General features: G+C 47.9%; 1 long non-coding RNA gene across 1 annotated transcript in view; it reads right to left on the minus strand.

Moving 5' to 3' along the window:
• The window catches only part of LOC133090203 (uncharacterized), a 46,679-nt gene that overhangs the window by 24,731 nt on the left and 1,293 nt on the right, over window positions 1–20,655 (minus strand). The window lies entirely within an intron of this gene.

A 20,655-nucleotide genomic window follows, 5' to 3' on the forward strand; every position in this document is an offset into this window, starting at 1 on the left:
CTAATTAGTAACTGTTTGAGTCTCTTCTTTGGAACTCAGGGAAGGTCTAGGAGATGAAAGCCTTTTTCCATAAATAAGAAACAGGAGACAAAGAGAGGCTTTTGTATCCAGGAGGGCCCTGCAGGGTCCTGCTTGGTTTTGATCCCCCCATTTCTTTGATCCTCCTCAATCATGAGGGAAACAAGGGTGAGACAAGAATGGGAATAAAGTTTTGGATACAGAAGTTAATCATAAACTCAGCAGGGGAACTTGGTTTGGGGGGCGTTTGGTTTCACTTCTGACCAACTGGCTATATCAAGAGATTCCCAAGAACCTCTCCTTGGATTCAATTAATTTGCTAGAGTGGCTCACAGAACTCAGAAAAACATTTACTAGATCACCAGTTTATTAGAAAAGGATATAATGGACTTCCCTGGTGGCGCAGTGGTTAAGAATCTGCCTGCCAATGCAGGGGACACGGGCTCGAGCCCTGGTCCGGGAAGATCCCACATGCCTCGGAGCCACTCAGCCTGTGCGCCACAACTGCTGAGCCTGCGCTCTAGAGCCCACGAGCCACAACTACTGAAGCCTGTGCGCCTAGAGCCCGTGCTCTGCAACAAGAGAAGCCACCGCAATGAGAAGACCGCGCACCGCAACAAAGAGTAGCCCCCCCCACCCGCTCACTGCAAAGAGAGAAAGCTTGCGTGCAGCAACGAAGACCCAACACAGCCAAAAATAAATTAAAAAATAAAAAAAAAATTAAAAAGAAAGAAAAGGATATAACTCAGGAACAGCCAGATGGAAGAGATGCACAGGGCAAAGTATGGGGAAAGAGCTCGGAGCTTCCACACCCTCTCCGAGCACGCCACTCTTCCCAATCTCCAGGTGTTGACCAACCCAGGAGCTCTCCAAACCCCATCCTTTTGGATTTTTATGGAGGCTTCACTACCAAGGAATGATGGATTAAATCATTGACCAGTGCAACTGACCAAACCTCCAGCCCCTCTCCCCTCTCCAGAGGTCAGGGGGTGGGAATGAAAGTTCCAACCCTCTAATCACATGGTTGATTCTCCAGGCAAACAGTCCTCATCCTTAGGTGCGTCCAAAAGTCACCTCATTAACATAAGAAAAGACACTTTAAATCTCTCTTATCGCTTAGGAAATTCCAAGGGTTTTAGGAGCTCTGTGCCAGAAACAAGAAGACCAAATATATATTTATCATTTTAAATCACAATATCACAGCTCCCTTTCCCATTTAGGAAGTACGTTTACAGCAGCTGCCTACAGGAGCCCCCAACACCCACTACTCTGACTCCTACCCTGTCCCTCTTGGACAGAGGGCCTAGCCATCCAGACTCCTATCAGGGCATCGGGTGGCCTAAGCAGGCAGGGTCCCTGGAGGTCATCCAACATGCCTCTCCTGTTACAGACCCAACTGGTCTGACCCAAAGCTTTTCATGCTGCACCACAGAAAACATACTATCCTGCCCCTCCTGCCACTCAGCTGCAGCCTAAATTCCCCGCTTCTCCCAGCAGCAGCAGCAGCCACATTCAGGCTTCCAGGACAGCCACACAGGAGCCAGTTTAGCTATTCCCTCTCCCTCACCCGGGCATCCAGTCTATGGGCACAGAATCCAGCCCTGAAGGGCTGAAGAAACCGTGAAGGGCATGCAGTTCAGCTACACAGGCAACACTTGGATTCCCTCTGAATGGCTGAGGCGAAACTGTCGTCCAAGCTCAGCCTGAACATTGCCCCCACCTCCACGCCAGGGAGTTGGCCACTTCCTGACATTACCTGTTACATCTTGAAACAGTTATGATGTTGAAAAATGGCCTTAGGTTGAGCTGAAAATTGCTTCCCACACACACATTTTCACTGGTCCTAAGTTTTTTCTGGGGTTTCACAGAACAGACCTGCCTCCTCCGCCTGCATCTTAGCCCTTTAAACATGAAGGCTACGATCACACCTCCAGAGGGTAAATATCCCCCATTGTTCTGGCTGGTCTTGTATAACATGTTTCAAGTCACTAACTTATCTGTCCCCTCCTCCAGACATGCTCCAGTTTATCCAAATCAGGTGTTGCAAACTCAGTGTCTACGGGGGCCAAGCCAGTGACATCAGCGTGTGAGGTGGGTGGAGTACAATAGAGAGTGGCAGCGACTGCAGCAAAGAGAGTATGTACCTCAGTTACTGGAAACAACAATTGGTACCTTGGTTATTGGAAACAAGCCGGTTGTTACCATGCAGAAGTGGGGCCCCAGTATTGCCAGTTCTCTCACTTTCCAGTAGAAACAGGAAATCTGGATTTGTATTTGAAATGTCCTGATTTTTTAAGTTGGTAATTAATTAAAACAAAACACTATATGAGTCAATACTGTGCAGGCAAAACAAAAACCTATGGACACCAGTATGTAATCTCTGGTCTACAGGCATCTATTGATAAAAATGTGCCACCTAAAACTGAATGTGACACTCAGAGGTGGTTGCTGACCTATCCCATCCATCCTTCCTTGGGAAAGCCTCTTCCCTCCCTCTTGATGTCTGCTGTTTCAGGTCTTCACCATCTCTCACCTGGACTAGGCCTGCAGTATGCTGACCAGCAGCCATCTCTCCCTCTCCTGCCTCCTCCTCATCACTGCCCAGTGCACGCCCATCACCTCAGTCCCCGCCCTAGGACCTACTGTGGCCAGACTTCAATCAGCCAGGGCTGGTTCCTTCCAGAGAGCCGACAGGCCAGGGCCTTGGTTAACATGGCCCCTTAGCCTCTCCCCCTCTTCTGACGGAAGCCCCCCACTTTTCTGCCCAATCCTCCACACCTTTACTCAAGCCAGGCCTCCCTCCAGGAATGCCTTCCTCCTCCCCCACCCACAGGCTTACCTCCTCCCAAGGCCTCCCCTGGCAGTGTCAGCCCTTCCCCACCCCTTATACTTTGCCACATCTGTAATATGGGGAGAGTGACAGACCAAACTCAGAGAGTGTTTGAGGAATAAATGAGGTGACTCGTGTCACCTTGTTACTGAGTCCAAGCTCACTCTGCTGGCCGCATGACAGGCCAATAAGTTGGAAGATGAAGTGTTGAGACAAGGAATAGCGACTTTATTCAGAAAGCCGGGTGTCCAAGAAGATGGCAGACTAGCGTCCTAGAGTACCATCTTATCGGGGTCTGGATGCTAATTTCTTTTATAGAGCAGGGGGGGAGGAGGTGAGGAAGTAAAGTAAAAAGGCCATAAGTCTTGCAAAATATCTCCTGGTTTTGGCCAGCCTCGGGGGAGGGGATGTGTTAAGTTCTTCTTTTCTGCAGCCATTCACAGGTGGGCAGGGTCAGGGTGTTTCCCTGTGAGCTGAACAAAGGCACTTTAGTTTAACATTCAGGCAGAGGGGCAGGGTTCCCCAAGGCAGGCCATTATGTATGCCTATAGCTATAGACAGAACAACAGTAACAGAAAGCAAAGGTCAAAGTAAAAGAAACAGATCCAACATGGAGTCAGATTTTGTTCTTCCCTGTTACAACCTGCTTGGAGCAGTACTGGGCATACAGGAAGTGTTCAATGAACATGAGCTGTGACCATTAATACCTGCTCAGCACTGAATCCACAGGCCGTCGTGTGCCTTTTCACATTTGCTACTCACATCTTTCCAGCTAAATGATGAAAGAAGCCTGGATGTGGACACTGGCAGACCTGGGTCTGAATTCCATCTCTCCCACGTTTTGCCCTGGTGAAGTCATACAACCTCTCTTGGCCTCTGTCTCTGTATCTGTGAAATGGAGCTAATGGTTCCCACTTCTCAGGGCTGTGATAAGGATCAAATGAAGCAATGTCTGCAAAAGCTCTAAGTAAACTGGGAAGAAATGTTATAAGAACGACCAGTTTCTGGAGGAGGAAATTCCAGACCAGCCACCATACTGCTGGAGACAAGAGCACGTGGTTCTGTCTTTGAGTAGACCTAGGACATTCTTTTGTTGAAAGTTCAACAAATAGTTCTTGAGCAGCTACTCTGGGCCAGACACCATGCAGAGTTGCTGCAAATATGAAGGCCAAACCCTCGGACTAAAGGCAGTTAAGTCACCTTAGAGGTGGCCCCACCGGCCCTCTGCTCATTCCCCCTGTCCATGCATACCCTCACCTGGGACCTGGTATTCCCCACACCTCCTGACTTCCCTTCCCAGGCTCTTCCCACTCCTGTCAGTCCTCTCACTGCTGCCAGAATGACCTTCGCTCAACACATTCATTCACTCATTCACACATTACATAAATATTTATTTAGTTACCAGCCTTCTGAAAATAAATCGGACCAGAATCCCTGTGCCTCATGGGTTTTACATTCTAGTAACTCTAGTAACTCATTACCTAATTTCTTTGCTTTAAAAGCTCCACTGGTCTTCAATTACTTATGCTAGAGTCAAGTCTTGAGCTTGGCTTTTGGGACTGCTCACATCTGGCTCCACTGCTTCCAGCACCTTCCCCCTTTCCCAGGAAGTCGCTCCCACTGGCTCCAGGTGGGCCACACCCCTTCAGGCTCAGTTTCCTGAGTTTCCTGGTTGTTTCCTCAGTCTGGGAAATTCCTCTTCCAAGTTAGAGGCAGCTGAATGTTTTCTCTGTAGGGGAACCTGTTCTCAGTCCTGCCCATGAGCTCTGCCACACTTACCTGGGAGCTCGCAAAGGTCATTTTCCTTTTGTTTCCCCAGCATCTACGGAGTGGATGCTCAGCCATGGGGATCTATTTGTGTGTATGTGTGTTGAGAAAGAAGCTGGCAATGAACATAAATGGTTTTGTGGATGGCCAGAGAAGAGACGCAGAGAGCACCTTTCAGTGGAGAGATGACAGAGGGCGTCTCAGGGAGGCTGTCCTTGTCGCCTGGGCCAGGATGTGACCACAGGAAGGAGGATCACCTGTTAGGCAGACGGGTCAGTAGGTGCAGGAACAGTGTGGCCAGGATGGGACAGGCTAAGAAGCTATCCAGCGTTCCATGGGCCAGGAGAAGAAGGTAAGAAAAGGAATGGAGGGAGAAGGAAGATGGGAGAGAGGAGATGTCTTCTGAGTTGGAAAGGCCTTGAATGTCAAGCTTGGTAATCTGACTTTAGCAGATCAGGGGTCAAAAGCTCAGATGGAACAAGGGCAGGTTAAGGAAATGAATGTGGCCCACGAGACCCAGGGGAAGTGCAGACTAGGGCCTTTCTGAAAGGGAGAGGCATTCTTGGCTCCCTGTGATAGAGGCAAAGGTGGAAATCTGGGCTCAGGGCTGCCATAGCTTCACATTTTAAAAAAAGAGAAGCCAGAAATCCAGTCTTTATAGTGAAATGTTCTGATGGAAAACACCACCACCACCACCAAACATGCTTATGGGTCTTGAGTTTGCAGCCTCTGGGCAGGGTTTTAGGTGGCAAGATCAGAGATGTTTGTTGGCCCAGTAAACTGGTGGCTGGTGTGGAAAATGGCCCAGGGAGGGCCAGAGTAGAAGCAGCTGCAGAGGATTCGAGGGGGCTGCAGTAGTTCAGGTGGGCCTGAGTCAGGGGTGGGGATGGAAAGGAGGGGAGAACTGTGGGAGGAGTGTAAGGTTGCCAGACAAAACAGTGAAACCCCCAGTTAAATTTCAATTTCAGACAGATTATTTTTTTAGTATTAAAAAGTGGTATAGGGGCTTCCCTGGTGGCGCAGTGGTTGAGCGTCTGCCTGCCAATGCAGGGGATACGGGTTCGGGCCCTGGTCTGGGAGGATCCCACATGCCGCGGAGCGACTGGGCCCGTGAGCCACAATTACTGAGCCTGCGCTTCTGGAGCCTGTGCTCCGCAACAAGAGAGGCCGCGATAGTGAGAGGCCCGCGCACCGCGATGAGGCGTGGCCCCCGCTTGCCGCAACTAGAGGAAGCCCTCACACAGAAACGAAGACCCAACACAGCCATAAATAAATAAATAAATAAATAAAATTAAAAAAAAAAAAAGTGGTATAAAAAATAACTCATTGTTTACCTGAATTTCCAATTTGCCTAGGAGTTCTGTGTTTTCATTTGCTAAACCTGGCCGCCTTACAGACAGGTCCCAGGGCTGTGGAACTGAGAGCACTTGATAAAGAACTGACCATGTGGGGAGTGGGGGCGGTTTCTGTGCGGTGTCCCAGGTGGCTCAGGGCAGGGCAGCAGCACCTGGCTGGGGGGCCTGATGAGGGTGGCTCGGCCCTATGAACCCAGACCTGAGCCACCATTCTGGATCAAAGAACCGGTAGAATCCCAGACACCTGCACCCCTGCTTCCTTGCTCCAGTCCAATCTCTGCAGGGTGACCCTCAGGCTGGGCTCATGAACAGTGAGGAGATCCGGGGCCCCTGGAGTTGAGGAAGAACAGCAGGACTCCGTCCTTGCAGGGGCCTCTCCCTTCAGCACAGCAAAGCACTCCCACCACGTGTCTTCCCATCAGGTCAGCTGAGCAGGGCTCCCTGTCACTCTACCTTCCCGACCGACTGCATGACGGGCAGGGCAGCGCGTGCACACCTGGGCCCAGCCAGACTCAGAGGGTAGGCGGGGGTCCGAGCCAGGTTTCCTCCTCCCTCTCTGAGGGTCTCGCTGGCTCCTTATCCTCCTTGACTTGCCTTCATATCTGGTAGTCCCACCAGCCTTGACCTTGAACCCTGTTCTCTCTCCAGAGGATCTGAACCTCAGGGCTTCAGTGTTATACAGAGGGCGACAGCAGGGCAATTTTTTACCCTGCCTGTTTAAACCCCAAGGTATTCTGTCCTGCTGTACCCTGTATGCTCTCCTGTCTCCCCAAATCCTCCATTTCTCCCTCCCCCTCTCTTTCTGCCCCCCTCTGCCATTTCCCCTCTCTTCCTTCCCTCTATCCCCATGTCCTGGTATTCCTCAGCTGTTCTGTTCTCTCATTCTCCATTTCTGTCTTGATCACAAAACTCCTCAAAAATTTCTCCTGGATTCCCTAAGAAACAGACACAAACTATCACTCTTCCACCGAACACCACCAAATAAAACTGACAATAGCTGAAACTGCACCGGCAAAATGTACGATTGGCTTTAAAATGTTGGAAAAATTCAAATCTTCTTGACGTAGCTTAGATCTGCAAAACCTGATCCAGGAGATTGGACTTGATAGAAATAACAGTCGCAAAAGGAAATGCAAACTGATTGAAGAAGAAATTTATTTTATTTTAAAATTAGATTGAATAAAAAATTGAAAAGCAGTGATAACCATGAAAATAATTTTTTGCAAAATAAACTTTAAATGCAAAAAATAAGAAGTCGTTTGACTGTTCTGTATTTAAATTTTTTTCATCAAAATAATTTGCTTTAATGCAATTTATTCAAAAAATGCTTCATTGACCCAAGAAAAAATCATCAGTGTTGGAAAAAATTCTAATTAAAATATTTCCATTCAAGAAAACCACAGGGTCAAAGTGCCCCCTTCCTACTGAACACTCACAATGTTATATATCACTGCCTGAACTCCAGACCCAAATATGCAACTGCCCATGGAACATTCTCTCTTGGACATCCCAAAGCCTCATCAAATATACATACCCAAAGCCAAACTGTTGATCTTCCCTTCCCAAATTGTTCTTCCTCTCAGACACCTGTCTCTGAGACTGGGACTATTACATTCAGTTACTCATGCCAAACACAACAAAAAACCAAGCCCATCATCTCAACATCCAGAGTAGCTCTCAAAATCTGTCTTCTTTCCAGTTCTGCCTCCAATGCCCTCATCCAAGCTTACAGCATCTTCCACATGGATTAACATAACTTGTCTCCCCAAAACCACTCTTGTACTTTCTGATCCACCCTCCACACTGATAGTTTAATAGTTTAAAAGGCAAACCAGGCGGTCCAGTGGTTAGGACTCGGCGCTTTCACTGCCAGGACCGGGTTCGATCCCTGGTCGGGGAACTAAGATCCTGCAAGCCCTGCAGCGCGGCCAAAAAAAAAAAGGCAAACCAGGACCTTTCTTCCAGTAAAGGCAGTCTAGATATTTTGGACAAAACCTCCTGCTGAAGACAGCGAAAGAAGCTGGGCAAATGCTCATACAATTCTCACACACACACACTTTTTTTTTTTTTGGGGCCCCGCATCACAGCTTGCAGGATCTTAGTTCCCTGACCAGGGATCGAACCTGGGCTCTGGGCAGTGAAAGCCTGGAATCCTAACCACTGGACAGCCAGGGAATTCTCACACACACACACACACACACACACACACACACACACTCACTTACTCACTCTTAAAAGCATCAAAGAGCTAACAAGATATTGAGGAACTGCTATGCCGAGGTCCCAGGGAGGACAGGATTCCAAAGAGGTGACCCTGATACTTGATGCTGTGGTTGCCCCCAGAAACTTTTGCCAATTGGAAAGAAGTGGCTGAGAGGTCAAGCTCACCTCTAGTGGCCTTGCATGGCTAGAGACAAAAATCAGATTCAAGGGCCTGCCAAGGCCAGGGTGGGGGTTGGAGGGGGACTGACAAACCAGCCCGACACTGGATTCAGCCCCAAAGGACTGTACCCCAGAAGTAAGGGTTAACTGAAAGCAAACCAGCCCTGCCCTGAATGGCAGTCAAGCTCTGACTCATCCAGGTGCCCCAGAAAACATCATGCCCTAAGTATGAACTAACATGATCTCAGTTTGCTAATCCCTCCAGGCACCTGGCAAAAGCAATAGAAAATTCTCCTTGGTGAATGACAAAATCACCCTATTTCAAATTATCTCTACAAATAATTTCACAAACACAATATTCAACATACAAAAATAACCAGACACAGGAGGAAGCAAGATTCCTTGAGCAAAAACCTTTGGAAATAATAATCAACAGAAATAGAGCTGGAGGAACTTCAGACTATAAAACAAATTATATTACTATGTTTAAGAAATTAAATACTAAAATTGAAAATTTCAGCAAGGAACTGGGAACTCCATAAAATTATATATCATATGCAAAAACAGAATAAATAGAAACTCAAAACTCGAAACTCAAATTATAAACGAACAGATGGGTTTAACAGCAGATTTGACACGGCTGAAGAATGAATTAGAGAACAGGAAAGCTGCTCAGAAGAAACGAACCAGAAAGAAGTATGGGAAGGCAAAAAGGTGGAAAATACAGAAGCTACGGAAGTTACAAGATCTGACATATTTCTAACTGCAGTTCCAGAAGGAAAGAAGAAAGAGAGACCAGAACAGAGGCAACATTCAAAAGATGGGTTGAGGGGACTTCCCTGGTGGCTCAGTGGTTAAGAATCTGCCTGCCAATGCAGGGGACACGGGTTTGATCCCTGGTCCGGGAGGATCCCACATGCTGCGGAGCAACTCAGCCCGTATGCCACAACTACTGAGCCTGCACTCTAGAGCCTGCGAGCCACAACTACTGAAGCCCACGTGCCTAGAGCCCGTGCTCCACCACAAGAGAAGCCACCTCAATGAGAAGCCCCCACACCGCAAGGAAGAATAGCCCCCACTCACCACAACTAGAGAAAGCCCGTGCACAGCAATGAAGACCCAACGCAGCCAAAAATAAAATAAATAAATTTTTAAAGAAAGATGGGTTGAGAATATTCCAGAACGGATGGAAGATATTAATCTACAGATTTGAGAACTCAAATGGATCCCAACCAGAATAAATAAAAAGAAATCCATGTCTTGACCCAACATTGTGAAAATGTAGAAAATCAAAGACAAATAGAAAAATGGTAAAAGCATCCAGAGAAAAACAGGCAATAATGCTGGTTATTTACCTCTTGTCTCTCAGGTCTCAGCCCACCCTTCCGTAACCTTCTCTGTGATGTTGGGGCGAGGGTCTGAAAACCATATTTCTCAGGCCCCCTTGCCAGCTGACTTTCTGTTCCATTCGGCCAATGGGAGGCACCAAAGGGAGATTAACAGGTGGGAGAAGGGGATTCCTTCCTGTAGCTTCGCTTCAGCAGCCCCAGCTCCCTTCAACGCTCCCAGCACCAGCCACACCAAACCCCCTCCCAGGTAATAGCCCAAGCCAGCAGGGCCCTTCTTATGGTCAGAGTCCCAGCTGCGGGTCCTCCTCCAAGCCCCTAGGTCCTGCTAACCCTGCCTCTTCCCTTTTATCCTCCCAGGCCAAGGGGTGGCAGCTGCTTCCTGTAATTACTAATATCTGGGTAAACTCAGCATCCTCTTTTGCTCTTGCAGCCTTCAAAAATCTGTGTAAACAATCCATCTTGTGTATTATATCCCCTTTGTTTGAAAAAACAAACATAGTTTATATTTTCCTGGGTGTACCGTAAGTGCTACAGAACTCTTCAAAGAAGCCACAGTGTGGTAGATAGCATTACTGTCCCCAATTACAGTCATCCCTCAGTATCCACAGGGGATTGGTTCTAAGATGCTCAAGTCCCTTATATAAAATGGTGTAGGGCTTCCCTGGTGGCGCAGTGGTTGAGAGTCTGCCTGCCGATGCGGGGGACACGGGTTTGAGCCCTCATCTGGGAGGATCCCACGTGCCACGGAGTGACTGGGCCCGTGAGCCACAATTGCTGGGCCTGCGCGTCTGGAGCCTGTGCTCTGCAACAAGAGAGGCCACGATGGTGAGAGGCCCGTGCACCGCGATGAAGAGTGGCCCCCACTTGCCGCGGCTGGGGAGAGCCCTCGCGCAGAAACGAAGACCCAACACACCCAAAAATAAAATAAATAAATAAATAAATAAAAAGCTTTAAAAAAAAAAATTAGGTAGTTTAAGTCTAAAAAAAAAAAAAAAAAAAAAAAATGGTGTAGAATTTGCATATAACCTACACACATCCTCCCATATACTTTAAATCATCTTTAGATTACTTATAGTACTTAATACAATGTAAATGCTAAGTAAATAGTAGGCAGGCACAGAGCAAATTCAAGTTTTGCTTGTGGAAGTTCCTGGAGTTTTTTCCAAATATTTTTGATCTATGGTTGGTTGAATCCACAGATGCAAAACCCTTGGATATGGAAGGTCAACTGTATTTGTCACCAATCCCCATGGGAGGCTAGTATTTTTCCACCCTGCTGAAGTCAGGCATTGGCCAATAACATGTGGATAAACGACATCTGCCACCACTTCTCAGCAAAAGCTTTACAAACCATCACATGATTTTGCCATGGTTCTTTTCCCTCTGCTAGGAGACTAGCATGTCCCAGGTAGGAGCTGCAGCCAACACTTGCAGGACATGGAAATGAAGCTAGAAACAAACCTCTGTTGTTGCAAACCAAGGAGATTCAGGGGCTGTTTGTTACTGCATCATACTCTAGCAAAACCTGACTGATTCACAATATTCGACTACATCTGGCTCCTCAACAGCAAAAATGGAAGCCAGCAAATGGTTGAACAATAGCTTCAATGTACTAAAAAGAAAACTAGTGCCAACTTAGAATTCTATACACCGAGACACTATCCTTTAAGAAGAAACATTAAATAAACACATTGTCATAAAAAACTGAGAGAGTATGCCACCAGGAGACTATTATACATTGAAGGAATTCTAAAGGCTGTTCTGCAGAGAGAAGGAAAATTATCTGAGATGGCAGATCATGGATGCAGGAAGGAATGAAGGACAAAAACCATGGTAAATACATGGGTCAATCGAACTGAAGACTGGCTGAGTGAAAGAACAATAATAAAGTCTGTGGAGGGACTTCCCTGGTGGTCCAGTGGGTAAGACTCCATGCTCCCAATGCAGGGGGCCCGGGTTTGATCCCTGATCGGGGAACTAGATCCCGCATGCATGCCACAACTAAGAGTCCACAGGCTGCAACTAAGAAGTCCGCATGCCACAACTAAGACCCGGCGCAGCCAAAATAAATAAATATTAAAAAAAAAAAAAAAAAAAGCCTGCGGAGTTATACAGAGAACAGTAGCTCGGAAATCAAAGGGTAGTAACCGGAATTTAAGTGTTCTAAGGTCTTCGCAGTCACCAGTAAGGAGATACACTGATATCTTATAGCCCCTGATACGCACTGAGAAGGCACACATCTCTGTGGTACCCTTCCCCATGCTGCTCAGCCTCAGATAAACACAAGCTGAGGATATTCTACAACACACCTGGCCAGTGCTCTTCAAAAAGTGAGGTCACAAAAGATGAGTAAGGATTAAGGAAACGTCAGAGCCTGGAGGAGACTAAGAAGACATGACAACTAAACGCCTTGTGGGGTGCTGGGCTGGATCCTGAACCAGAAAGGGGGCATTAGTAGAAAAACTGGTTGAATGCAAATGAAGTCCACAATTTACAGTACCGAACTGCTGTTAACTTCTCAGTTGTCAACACTGTACTTGGTTATGTTTGACATTAACATGAGTGGAGGCTGAGTCAAGGGTATAAGCAAACTTCACTATTTTTGTAACTTTTCTCTAAGACCAAAACTATTTCAAAATTAAATCTAAAAACAAATCACCCAGAAACACTGACTGTTAACATTTCTGGTGTATTTTCTGCCTATCCCTTATCTTGTACGGGGTGATGTTCTACGCTCCACATAAGTAAGATCATGTCAGACACGTGGTTTTATTCTAAACCAGGCTTTCGGAGATGTTACCATGTTTAAATCTTACAACAGGCATCATCACCCTCATTTTACAAATAAGGAAATTTAGGTCTAGAGCAGGTTAAAGGTCATACAGTTAATAAAGGCCCAGACTCAAGGTGAGTGCAGGTCCCCTGATGCTAAATTCCAGAATCGCACTAACTCAATTTTTGAAGAGTAAGTTCATCCACTTGTTCATGTATGCATTCGACCATACCCCGCACCTGCTGGGGGGAGACAGTCTAGGAGACCATGATCCCACCATTAACCTGCTTCCATGCTAAAGGTTTTATACTGCAGCCCAGGGCCCCCAGCCACACAGCCTGCCTGGTGTGACTTCGTAGGACAAGGTGATGTGCCCCTGCAAGAAAGGACTCATTGTCCAGCTGCAAGGAGTGTGGCTGGATGACAGTGCCCAGCTAACTGCATATTCTGGGTCCATCTCAGCTTTCAGATGGAGGTCACACTCTTCTCTGGAAGCCAGCAAGGCGGTAGTATAAGGACATTATACCTATTCGATGAGGGATCCTCCAACAGGCAGTTAGATCTGGAGCCCCTCGCTGGGCACAGTTGTTGGGGTCTGTATCCGCTGGTGGTGCCCTCTGCCCAATCCTGCTCCCTTCCCTTTTCTTTCATAGATGTTCCCCCAATAAACTCTCCCTTTCCTAACTCCATCTCAGCATCTGCTGCCCAGGGGATGGACCTGCAACAAACTGTTCAGTAGATTTGCAGACCTTCCCACTGGCTCCTGTGGGTAAACTAACCCAGGGACAACGGGTGGGGTGGTCTTTGTCCCTGTCAGCCTGGTAAGCCCCCTGAGGCTAAAAGCTGTGTGCAGAGTAAGAGACTGGTCCAGGGCCTGACCTCCCTGATGTCCACACCACACGCACAATCCTGTGCCCATCCTGCCATCAAACCTACCAGGGGCATGGACCAACTCCTGCTTGGAGGACCTTGAGGACCAGATGAGGACCTGTGTGTGGCCAGGATGTCAGAGGAGGTGGAGCAGTGGGAGGGGGAACGGCTGCCCGAAGAGGTTTGGTCAGAGGGTGGGGTGGGGGCGTGCCAGGCAGGTGAGGGTGTATGCCAGCCTGTCTGGCTCTCCTGGGTAGGGCCAAATGAATGTTTGCATACAGGCCGCAGCCGTCACCAGTCTCTTAGTCTGAGTCGAGCCTCTGTGGGTTGGGGATGGAAGCCAGATAGGCAGGCTGTGTCAGGCATATCTACTCAGTGGGCTGAGGAAGGGGAACAAAGCAGGGGCCTGGGGAAACCTCTGCCTGGGCAGAAGACACAGGGGAGAGGGCTGATTTGCAGACTTCCAAGGTCTGTGGTGTTTCATGTATTAGGCCCAGGGCAGGGCATGGATAAATGGAAGGGCAGATAAGGTGCCTGCTGGGTGGACATGTGAGTAAGGGGGTGTGTGGGTGGCCAAGTAGCTGAGATCCCCAAGACCACGACCTAACTGGTCAGGCCTGTGGCTCCCACCCACCGAGGGAAGCATTCCTGTCTTGGCACTGAAGCCTGCACTTCAGCACATCAGCAATCTTTTCCACACATGCAGGAGTCCTACAGGTGACCCCAAGGTCTTTCCTCCTGGCCCTCCCTTGAGGGCAAGAGAGAGGAATGAGCTTCCTTGTTCTCTCTCAGGAGAGCAGTGACCCTGGTGCTGGTGGAGGGCAAAGCAGAGACCACTAGGTGGCCCTATCTGGCAGACCCTGAGGAGTCTGAACCCTTCATACCTATGAAATCACCCGGCCTAAAATAAATGCATATTACAATTTAAAATGCTTGTCTACACTGAAATATTGATGGATGAAATATCATAATGTCTGGTTTTTGCTTTAAAATAACCTGGAGTGGACTTCCCTGGCGGTCCAATGGTTACGACTCCGTGCTTCCAATGCGGGGGGCGCAGGTTCAATCCCTGGTCAGGGAACTAAGATCCCACATGCTGAGCGGTGTCCCCAAAAATAAATAAAATAAAATAACCCAGAGTGGGGGAGGGGCTGGGGGCGTGGGGGAGGGTTTATATGGAGACGAATAAAATCAGATGATGGGGTGATGGATACCTGGAGGTCTTTTATTCTCTTCTCTTTACCTTTGTGCATGTTTGGAAATGTCCATAATTAAGCTTTAAAAGTAATCTAGGTAAAGTCTTTGTTAAAAAAAATGCTCTACTAATAGCACCTTTCCGTGAACACTGGAATATGAAAATCTAAGTTCACTTCAGTGTAGTTTTTTTCTTTTAAAAAAATTCTAATTGTGGTAAAATACACGTCACACAATTTACCATCTTAACTATCTTCAAGTGTGCAGTTCAGTATTAGGTACATTTATATTGGGCCACCGATCTCCACAACCCTTTCATCTTGCCATGGACTTCCCCAGACTTCTCTCAATCCTTCCCCCTCCCTCCCATACTTCCCCATTGCCTGCCACCCATAAATCACTATAACCAAGGGACTGGAGCCCAGGTCTCACAAGTTCCAGGGCAAGGTTCCCTGCTACCACCCTGGGTGGCAGCTGGGCCTGGGCCTGGCTGTGGGGCTCCTGGACTTCCGGGCAGCTTTCACACTGCAGTCCTGCTGGCTCCTGCAGATCTGAGCTCTCTGCCCCAGGGCAGGCACCTGAGCAAGTCCAGGCAGCTCTCAGCTTCCACCTCCACCTGTTGGCCTGAGGCCGCCCCAGGTCACCAGGGGAGGGTGGGCAGGGAGGGCAAGAGAAGTGAACTCAGGCTCCTCCCCAGCACGAGTGACTCAAGGAGGGGAGTCCAGGTCCCAGGAGTCCACTTTCAGCCCAGGGTGTGGGGTGCAGGCAGGTGAGCAGGGCCCTACTCCCTCCACCCCGACAGCCACAATGCCCCGGTTGTTACACAGCTCTCGGGTTTAGAACAATCTTGGACCTGGCAGAAGCTACAGCGGGCACCAGGAGTTACCTGTTAGCCTGCTCTTGCCGTGGTCTGAAATCCTCAGTTGCTGCCTCTCCAGGAACAGCCAGCTCTCCTCCCTCCTCCCTTCACCCTCGGGCTAGGGCCTGCCCCACGGGACAAGAGAGGACAAAGGAGGGTAAGGAGTGAAGAGTGGGTGGGCGGGGGACACACAGCTGTGAAGCCCCTGTAAGTGCCAGTTCTTTCCCATGGGTTAAGCCATTTTATTTATGACCTGGTTCTGCCTGTTTACAAGTGAAGAAACTGAGGCTCAGAGAGGTCACCAGGAAGTTACAGACTCAGGATTAGAGCCAGGGCCGCCTTTCTTCATCCTCCTCCTCCTGGTTAGAAAGCAGTCATGAAGTGGCTTTTTTGCAGATGGTGGGTCGGAGCTGAGCATGGTCAACCGTCAGGTTTGGGGAGGCACTGGGGGACGTGGACTGGGGGCTCAGAACTCGCTGTCTCCTGGGGGTGACAGCCAGATGACCCACAAGTGCCAATGCACTGCATCAAGCGCTGCCCCAGTGACAGAGGATGGAGGAGTGGTTTTGCCTTGGCGGTGGGAGGAGGGGCCTTGGGCACAGTGGATGCCCTTAATGGATTTTCCCAACAACAAGCACTTACAGAGAAGGACACTGAGGCAGTCCCCAGCACAGAGGTCCGTGAGGCAGGGGCCAGAGCTGGGCCTGAAGGAGCTGTGGGACCAGTTCTAAAGATGGGACGCCACCTCTCAAGCAGAGGAGAGTGGAGACATAATGCATAGGCTGGAAAGTGCCCTCCAGGGCAGAGTGGGGAAAGGCCAAGAGCAGGCAGTAGGGAGCCCAGGCAGGCTGCTGCAAAAATCAAGGAGAAAGGTGATGAGGCCAGAGGTGGCAGCCAGAGAGAAGGGGAAAATTCCAAGCCTCCATGGGTGGCTCCAGGGTTCTACAGTCTTGGCCACTCACAAGTAGCATGGATGCACATACTATCCAGCCCAGGGAAACTGACCCAAGACAACGTGAGTGCATGCTGGGTGAGGGTTAACAGCCTTCCCAGCCACTTTAAGTCAGGCTCTGTGGCAAGCATTCTGACCTTCTGATCAACCTTCCCCATAAGGAGGAGAACGACAAACTGACATTTACAGACGCCTACTATCTGCCAGATACCGTGCTGCGCATGTGCTTCACAGATGATACTTCATTTAACCCTCCCAGCCAAATTATGATCTCCTTTTTGAGATGAGAAAACCAAGGTGCAGAGAAAGCAATGAAGTTGTCCAAGGCCAGCTGATTCAGGAAGTGGGTGCACCCAGGGAGCTTCTTTCCCTTCCCCAGCCCCAGGCCTTAAGTGCCTTGCCCCTTGACATGTGGGCAGTGTGGCTCCTGAGCCAGCTCCACAGGGTTGCCGAGTCTGGGGGCAGGTGGCCCAGGCAGAGGTATCTGCCCTGTGAGCCCAGGAAGGTAAGCAAAGTTCACTGCATACAACCCCCACCCCCACCCACTCTGGCCTCTCCCACGCTGTCCAGGCAAGCATGTAGAGGGGGACAGAGACCTAGTTCCTGCCCAGCCCACCTTCTTGTTTTGTTTTGTTTTGTTTTGTGTTTCACTGAGGCTGCTGGCATTTATTTTTGCTGGCATTTATTATTTATTATTGTAACCACATCAACTCTGTGATACACGAATTTGACTAAATGCACTTGGTTGTTGTGTCTAAAAATGTGATAATTCAAGGAATGTACAGGAGAGAGAAGGTGGAAAAGCAAACACAATGAGTAGAATATTTTACAAAACTGAAAATGACACCAGTTAGGTTAAAATAAAGGAGAACATCCAATTAACATATATAATTTCACTTTTGTGCTATATTTAAAGGATATTTTCAACTTTCAAATTTAACTTGTTTTTGAAAAATAGCTTTACTGAAATATAATTCACATACCATTTAATTAATTCATTTAAAGTGTATAATTCAGTGATTTCTAGTTGAGAAATCACCTCAATCAATTTTAGAATATTTTCATCACCAAAAAAGAAATCTCATAACTATTAGCAGTAACTCCTCATTTCTCCCAAATCCCCAGTCCTAGGAAACCATTAATTGACTTTCTGTCTCTATAGATTTGCCTATTCTAGACATTTTATATAAATGGAGTCATATAATATGTGGTCTTTTGAGACCGACCTCTTTCACTTAGCACAGTAGTTTCAAGGTTTATCCATGTTGTAACAGGTATCAGTACTTCACACATTTTTACAGCCAAATAATATTTAGAGCTATAAATTTCCCCCTAAGTACTGCTTTAGCTGCATCCAATAAACTTTTGGCATGTTGGATTGTCATTTTCATTCATCTCAATGTATTTTCTGATTTCCTTTGTGACTCTTCTTTGACCCGTTGATTATACAGAAGTGTATTGTTTAATCTTCACATATTTGTGAATTTCCCAAATTAATTTTGTTATTGATATCTAATTTAATTCCATTGCCAGAGAACATAATTTATATGATTTCAATCCTTTTAAACTTACTGAGGTTTGTTGTGTGGCCTAGCACATGGCCTATCCTGTAGAATATTCCACGTGCACTTGAGGAGAAGGCGCATTCTGCTGCTGTTGGATGGAGTGTTAGGTCTGCTTGGGTTATAGTGTTGTTCAAGTCTTATATTTCCTTGTTGATCTTCTGACTAGTTGTTCTATCCACTATGGAAAGTGGGGTATTGAAATCTCCAACTATTGTGCAATTTTCTATTTCTTGGTTCAATTATATGCATTTTTGCTTCATGTAATTTGGGGCTATGTTATCATTTTCTCTAATTAAATCAGTATCCTCAGATTTGCTAATATATCCTTGTCTAAATTTTTATGAGGTAATTTTCAGGAAGCTTTATATTATAAGAGACACTGAGATAACTCTTTTTGAGAATCCATCCCTGCTGTTAAACAATAGTCAAAATTAGGTTGATTTGTCTTTTTTATAATACAAATATAACAGAAGCTTAGTTTATTACTTTGCAGAATGGATATACTATTACTAATATTAATTCTAATACATTTATAAGGAAAATATGTTAACTATTTTGCAGTTTCCAAAAACCATTAGACATTATAGAAATGAAGTATATTTATCTATGAGCAACTGATATCTTAATTATTATTACTATTTTAAAAATTATTTTATTTTATTTTTGGCTGCATTGGGTCTTCATTGCTGTGCGCGGGCTTTCTCTAGTTGCGGAGAGCAGGGGGCTACTTTTCGTTGCGGTGCATGGGCTTCTCATTGCAGTGGCTTCTCTTGTTGTGGAGCACGGGCTCAGTAGTTGTGGCGCACGGGCTTAGTTACTCCACAGCATGTGGGATCTTCCCGGACCAGGGCTCAAACCCGTGTCCCCGGCATTGGCAGGTGGATTCTTAACCACTGCGCCACCAGGGAGCCCAGCCCACCTTCTTAAAGGCTTCAGAAAGGCAGATCAGAAGCTAAGGGCCAAGGGGACAGAGGTGAGAACAAGAGGCAGCCAGCGTGGAGGGAAGGAATATAGTTGAACTCCTAGGTGGCAAGAGTTTTAGCTTCCACACCCAGCTCTGCAGGAACTAGCTCTGAAATGTGTTTTGAATGAGCAAGTCATGTGTCTTCTCTAGACCCTAGTTTTTCCATCAGAGGCAGTTGGACTGAGGGCAACCAAGGGTTCACTGTCATGCTCTGTGGTTAACGCCTTAAGGTATTAAGCTTCTGAATATGCATAGGAAGATATGAGGATGCATGGCTGTGGAGGGGGAGGAGGAGGCACTTTCTGGATTAGAACTGAAGGCAGCTGGTCCCCTCAGCCTTGCACCTGGATGGGGACCATCCAGGTGACTGGGACAACCTCAAAGGGCTCCGAGAAGCCAGGCAGGAAGGAACTCTGCCAGGCCAGCTCCTCAACTTCTGGGAAGTGGTGGTGGGGTCCTCTTAGCAGTACAGAGCCCAGAGCCTGTGCAGGAGGTTGGGGACAGGTAGCCCAGTCCAGGCTGGAGGGGGCCACAGACCTGAGCTGTTTCTGTGAATGACAGCTCTGCTAGAGGGATGGAGCCAGGCTTCTCTCTACCCCTTACCCAGCCCACTGCGCTCTGCACCTTGATGCCCAGCAGCCAAGGGTCCACCAGCCTTCCACCTGCAGCTGCTGTCTCTGGTTGAAGCCAGTTTCTTGGTATTCCATTCAGCGGAGACACTCTTGCCCCTCTCCCCTCCCCACCCTGTCTTTTATATCTCTGGGCTCCAGAGTACCTTCTGATTTCCTTCCCTCCTGCTGGGATGTTCTAAGATATTGAACACGCTTCTCCTCCCACCTCCCTCTGGCAGCTTAGTGCTGGGAAAAAACATTGGGCTGGGGGTTGGGGGTGGGGGTCAGAAGACCTTGGATAAGTCACTTATCATTGATCCCTTCCCTCTCCTCCTCATGGAATTTCTTGCCAAGACAAGTCAATTCTTTCAGACCATCTCATGAACGTCCTTCATCTCTTCCTCTCCTTACTGCCCCTGCCCTCCGTGGCCCTGTTTCTGTTCCCTGACACTCCTCTAATCCGGCCTCCCTGCCTCAACCACCTCACAGGGCCTGTGTACACGCCCCAAAGTCCGGCTTGGTCCTCACACTCCCCTCTCTTAACACCTCAGAGGCTCCCACTGTCTAGTTCAAGAGGTCTTCCTGGGTCTGCTCAAATGTGCCACCCGTGCTCCATCTCTCCCACTGACCTTTCCCACGCCAGGGCTCCAGGCTCACTAGCAAGCTTGTCTTTACCCAGCCATGCGCTGCTTTCTCCAGCCGTAGGCTCTTGCTCCATCATGAGCACCCTCCTCCATGGAAATGGCTTTCATCCTTCAAGTGCCATCTCAAAAGCCACTTCCCCAGTGAGGCCTTCCCTCAGGTGCCCATAAAGGTGAAGCGCGTCCTTGCGCTGAAACTTCATCTGTAACCCTACCGGACTGGGGGCTCCCTAAGGGCTGACACCCAAAGTAGTTATTAATGAGTTTTCTTAATTAGACAAGTCCTCTGAAGTCTGGCACTTCTATTGTTAGGACATTGGTCAGGGCAGCATAGAAGACAGGGGCTGCAAACTGGTGGCCTGTGGGCCAAGTCTGATTAATGGGTAATGATGTCTTTTTTTTAATTGAGGTAAAATTCACATAACATAAAATTAAACTTTTTTTTTGGCTGCGCCAGGTCTTAGTTGCGGCACATGGGATCTTCGTTGAAGTCTGCAGAATTTTTAGTTGCGGGCATGCGGGATC

The sequence above is a fragment of the Eubalaena glacialis genome, chromosome 4 (genome assembly GCF_028564815.1).
Source record: "Eubalaena glacialis isolate mEubGla1 chromosome 4, mEubGla1.1.hap2.+ XY, whole genome shotgun sequence".
In the NCBI taxonomy this organism is placed as follows: Eukaryota; Metazoa; Chordata; class Mammalia; order Artiodactyla; family Balaenidae; genus Eubalaena; species Eubalaena glacialis.